Genomic DNA, 6,000 nt, shown 5'->3' on the forward strand with positions numbered 1-6,000 from the left:
GTTTCTTCCTTTGTTTGTGCATTGAAACTACAACTGGTGCTCAACATTTAAAAATTTAGACTCGTTGGGGCTCCCAGGTGGTTCAGTCGGTTGAGCATCCGGCTCAGGTCATGATCTCACGATTTGTGAGTTCGAGCCCCCGCTTTGGGCTCTCTGCTGACAGCTCAGAGCCTGGAGCCTGTTTCAGATTCTGTGTCTCCCTCTCTCTCTGCTCCTCCCCCGCTCGTGCTCTGTCTCTCTCTCTCTCTCAAAAATAAATAAAATATTTTTAAAAAATTAGACTCATTTACATTAAAAACAATCTGAGTTTCTAAGCTGTCCTCTAAAATTTGGGGGTCCGACAATACTGAGCCCATGGCACAAATCAGCTAAAGCTGGTACAAGAAAGAGACCCTAGAAACAGAACCACACTCATACCATCGTTTGATTTGCAACGGAAATGTCAAAGCAGTCGAATGGGGAAAGGCCAGTTTTATCAATAAGATGATGTTGGAATACTGAGGTATGGGGAAAATGCAAACCTTTACTCCTGCATCGTACACAAACGTTATTTCGAGATGAATCACAGGCCTACATGTGAAAGCTAAAACTGTGCAGCTTCTAGAAGAAAATGTGGATGAATACCTCCATGACTCAAGGGTAAGCAGAAAGTTTCTCAGACAAGTCAAAGAATAGAATAACCATTAAAAAATGTTTTTGCTAAGTTAGGAGCGCCTGGGTGGTTCAGTGGGTTGAATGTCTGACTCCTGGTTTCAGCTCAGGTCATGATCTCACAGTTCGTGGGTTAGAGCCCCACATCGGGCTCCACGCTGACAGTGCAGAGCCTGCTTGGGATTCTCTCTCTCTCCCTCTCTCTCTCTTCCTTCCTTTCAAAATAAATAAAATTTTTTTAAATTATCTTAAAAATGTTTTTGCTAAGTTATACTTTATCAAAATCAAAATTTCCTGCTTATCAAAAAGATATCATTAAGAAAAGGGATGGGGTGCCTGGGTGGCTCAGTTGGTTAAGCATCCGACTCTTGATTTGGGCTCAGGTAATGATCTCATGGCTCATGAGATCAAGCCCTGTGTCAGGCTCTGAGCTGACAGTGTGGAGCCTGCTTGGGATTCTCTCTCTGCTCCTCCTGCACTCTCTCTCTCTCTCCCAAAATAAATAAATAAAGTTAAAAAAAACTTATAAAAAATAAATAAACTTTTTAAAATAGGACTTTAAGGGTGCCTGGGTGGTTCAGTTGGCTAAGCGCCTGACTCTTGGCTTCAGCTCAGCTCACGATCTTGTGGTTTTGTGGGTTCAAGCCCTGCATTGGGCTCCACACCGATGGTATGGAGCCTGCTTGGGATTCTCTCTCCCTCTCTCTCTCTCTGCTCCTCCCCCATTTGAGCTGCCTACACCCCTACCCCCTCTCTCCCTCTCAAAATTATTAAATAAACTTAAAGAAAAACTTTTTTTAATGACTTTTCTGGAGAAGGGGAAGCCCAGGTATCCAAAATTAAGCATTGGTGTGAAGAGAAGTGAAATGCTACACCTGACCCTGTAACACCATAAGGGCTGTTGTGGAGACCAGCCACACGATTCTGTTTATAACTGTTAATATTAGGCAAACAGAGACAAATGCAGCGACAAATCAGTTATTTGGGCGGAATATTGTCCTCCTTGCTGGCACAGGTGAAGTACAGATTCCAAACTTGAGGCTGGGTTTCTTCCAGTCTGATCAAAAGCTCCTTTTCTCTTTGCTGTGAACAAAACTGAACCAGGGGTTTTTATAGAAGGTGCTATTTTGGGCTTTCCCTCTTTTTGGAAAGCGATTTCTGCCTAGTTTGTTGTCTAGATTTTTTTTTTTTTTTAAGTTTTAAAAAGTCGGCATTGTAAACAAAACAAGTTACAAACAGTTTTTTGAAGTCGGAAAAAAAGAAGAAGAAGAAGAAACTAATCGGGACAGCAGCTACCTCGGGGGGACGGAAGCAGAGACAAACTGGGAGGGACATGAGGGGATTATGGGAGGGATAATGGTAATGTTTTCCATATTGATGGAGGTTGGGATGATAGAGGAGCACATATTTATCAAAACTTAGTGAATGGACACTATAGACTTATGCATTTAACTACATATAAATTTTACATCAAAAGAAAAACTCTAGGGGCACCTGGGTAGGCTCAGTGGCTTAAGCGTCGGACTTTGGTTCAGGTCATGATCTCATGGCTCGTGAGTTCGATCCCTGCATCAGGCTCTGTGCTGACAGCTCAGAGCCTGGAGCCTGCTTCGGACTCTGTGTCTTCCTCTCTCTCTGCCCCTCCCCTGCTCTGTCTCAAAAATAAATAAAAGTGTCCCCATTAATCATCTGTCTCTCTGTCAAAAATAAATAAACATGAACTAAAAATAATAAAAGAGGGGTGCCTGGGTGGCGCAGTCGGTTAAGCATCCGACTTCAGCCAGGTCACGATCTCGCGGTCCGGGAGTTCGAGCCCCGCGTCAGGCTCTGGGCTGATGGCTCAGAGCCTGGAGCCTGCTTCCGATTCTGTGTCTCCCTCTTTCTCTGCCCCTCCCCCGTTCATGCTCTCTCTCTCTCTGTCCCAAAAAAATAAATAAACGTTGAAAAAAAAATTTAAAAAAATAAATAAATAAATAAATAAATAAATAAAAATAATAAAAGAAAAACTATAAATATTCATCTGTAGTTAATGCTATACCGGCCTAAAGTATTTAGGGAGAAGTGTCCTGCCGTCTGCAATTTACTTTGAAACATATCCAAAAGGACTGGATACATAAGGATGGCTAGATGCACAGACACAGGATAAGGCCAGTCAAATGTTAATGGAAGAATCTAGGTGGTAGGTATACAGGCATATACTGTAAAATTCTTTCAACATTGCTATATGTTTGAAATTCTTCACAATAAAATGTTGGGGAGGGGCCTCAGTCAGCACTCAGTCTTGGCAGGCTCTTTTATTTATTTTTTTTTAATTTTTTTTTTTTTTTGTTAACGTTTATTCATTTTTGAGAGACAGGGAGAGACAGAGCATGAGCAGGGGAGGGGCAGAGAGAAAGGGAGACACAGAATCTGAAGCAGCTCCAGGTTCCGAGCTGTCAGCACAGAGCTGGACGTGGGGCTCAAACCCACGAGCTGTGAGATCATGACCTGAGCCGAAGTCAGACGCTCAACCGACTGAGCCACCCAGGCACCCCATTGGCAGGCTCTTTTACTTTTTTTATTTTTTTTTTTCAAAGTTTATTTATTTTTGGGACAGAGAGAGACAGAGCATGAACAGGGGAGGGACAGAGAGAGAGGGAGACACAGAATCAGAAACAGGCTCCAGGCTCTGAGCCATCAGCCCAGAGCCTGACGCGGGGCTCGAACTCCCGGACCGCGAGATCGTGACCTGGCTGAAGTCGGACGCTTAACCGACTGCGCCACCCAGGCGCCCCTGGCAGGCTCTTTTAAATGGGGTGTATGTCCTCCAGTCGGCCACACTCCCTACCCTATCTTATTGCCCAAAGCCCACGCTGCTTCACTCACTTATAGTTCCTGCACCCCCTGGTACAGGGATGTTTGTCCTAGACATATACTGCAGATCCTAATGGTTGTTAGAGAAATCTCTGGAAGAGGTAGAATTAGCATAGCGTCAATCTCCCCACTTACCAGTTTTGTGATCTTAGGCAAATTAACTCACCTCTGAGCCTCACTTTTCCCATCTGTAAGATGGGGTAAAATGGTGAATGCAAAGTTTCTAGCACACAGTGGGCACCAGATACATGTTGACTACTACTGACTATTATTGACTATTAAACAATTAGTACGCTGACTTTGTAAATGTAAATGGATAATGTTTTATTTTCACAGTAAGAAACTCGATAGAGTTTACGCTCGTGGGAAAGAATGGGAGCATTTTTTCCTGGAAACTGCCTTATGTGCTTTCCCTAAATTTCATCTCACGTGGGAAAAGTACCCTGTGCGCTAAACATAGTCTCTTCAATAGAGAAGTCAGTGAGACAACTACAATAATAAACATACACTTGAGTCCCAGGGATGGCAAGGAAAGCTTCAGGAAAGAAGGAACACTTGAGTGGGGTCTTGCAGGATGGATAGGAATTTTCCAGGTAGCTGTGGGGATGGAGGGCTGTCCAGGCAGAAAGAAAGGCACATGCAGAGGCATTGAGCAATGAAAATGCAATGGGGTCCTCAGTTCTGACCAACGGTTTTTGCCGTTAGAGCCCAGGGAAGGCAGGAGGTAAGACCAGAGAGGGAGGTAGTGACGAAATCACACCCTGTTTGTTATGCTGCAGGGTTGGGTTTTGTGCCACAGACAAAGAGCTATGGGCCCATTTTAGGAGGATGGTTCTATAGCAGAGGAGGGCTAGAGTGGCAGCAGAGAGCCCTGAGGCCAGGAAACCGGCTCAGAAGAATGGATTGGGATCATTGTTAAGCACATGGATCCCAGGGCTCCACCCCAGGCCTATTGAATCGAGTCTAGGAGAAGGGCCTGAGAATCTAGATGATTAACGAGCAGGGCACGTTTCTAACAAGCTTAGGAAACAATGAGTCCAGGAGATGATGTCCACTGTCTTCCAAAAGGAGATTAAGGCCGGAACTGAGGCAGTGAGGTAAGAGGAGAGGAGGCATATTAAAGTGGGATTAATCTTAAATAACGTGGCAAGCACGCGGGGGTGATGACTTCCGGGCATGGCTGTGTGCCACGGCTGTGCCATTTACCGAGATAGGGAACGAAGGAGAAAGGTCAAGTTTAGGGAGAGGAGATAATGACTTCTGCTTGACCAGGATGAATCACCATCTTGATAGCCGGCACTGTCTGGGGGCAGTAGAGGCGCTGGCCGGCTAAGGTCACCCAAGGAGAGACAGTGGCGTGAGAAGGGGAGCGCGATAGCTCCCAGATGTGGTTCTTTTTCTTGTGCTTCTCATACAAATCTGTAACTTGAATAACTCACATCTTCCAACCATGTTAAACTGTGTAATCAGGACAGTAAATTACATGCGTGAAGTTTGAAAATAGACAAGCAGACAATAAACATTCCCTGGGTTTCCAAAACCCAGACGCATGACAAGCTGCCTCCTGCCTTTTGACTTAAGCCAGGGACAGAGCTGATGGGTGACCCTGACAGGCCCCAGATGAAACTCCATCTCTCATATATTTGTCCCTCTGTGCCCTTGATGCTATTTACGGGATAAACACTCCCCCTGTAAGTGATCCTTCTAAAACTACATTGATGGCATAAAGAATACATTCGTGGTCAGAAAATCTGGGCCACAGTCGCATGAACGTGGGCAACCTCACCTCTCAGAGCCTCTTGTTCCTCTGGTGTCAAATAAGGACAATAGCAACCGCTGTAAGGAACAAATGAGGAAGCACCTAGAAAGATGTGTCACAAACTCTGCTCAGGGCTACAAGGAATAGAAACTCACTCCCACCAGCTCAAGTCAGAAGGACAGTTTTTGGAAATGATACAACGGGCAATCTCGCCAACTCACAAGAGCAGGAAATGAAGTAGAGTTTGTCACTTAGAGATTGGGGCTGAAAGCCCAACGTTATTCCTTGCTGGGCCATTCTCTCTGGGGCCATGTGGCCTCCCAGCTCTGCTTCTGTCTGCAGGTCCAAGCATTCCCACACGACAGACACAGCACTTGTGCTTCCTTCCTCACTATCAGGACCCCAGCTTAATGAGGATGGTTAAAGCCAATGCCGGCAGTCTGTTGTCCACGTTCCCAGCCTCCTTTACACCTAGCAGTGGCCAAGTATGTGGTTCTGGCAAATGACGCTTGAGGAAAAGACTGCTGAAAACTCCAGGAAAGCTCTTACTTTTCCTGACAAAAAAGGAAAGATGCTGCTTGGTACCACGTCTTCCTTTTCTTCCTTTTGGTTGTGATGGCTAGAGCTCTAACAGTCATCAGGGGACCACGAAGAAAGGTCAGAAGAATCACGAAGAGGTGGTTCCCCCTTGGACACCATTGAAGCCCTGACTCAACATTAACGGACATGATGCGTAA

Source organism: Prionailurus bengalensis, chromosome C1 (assembly GCF_016509475.1).
Source record: "Prionailurus bengalensis isolate Pbe53 chromosome C1, Fcat_Pben_1.1_paternal_pri, whole genome shotgun sequence".
NCBI lineage: Eukaryota > Metazoa > Chordata > Mammalia > Carnivora > Felidae > Prionailurus > Prionailurus bengalensis.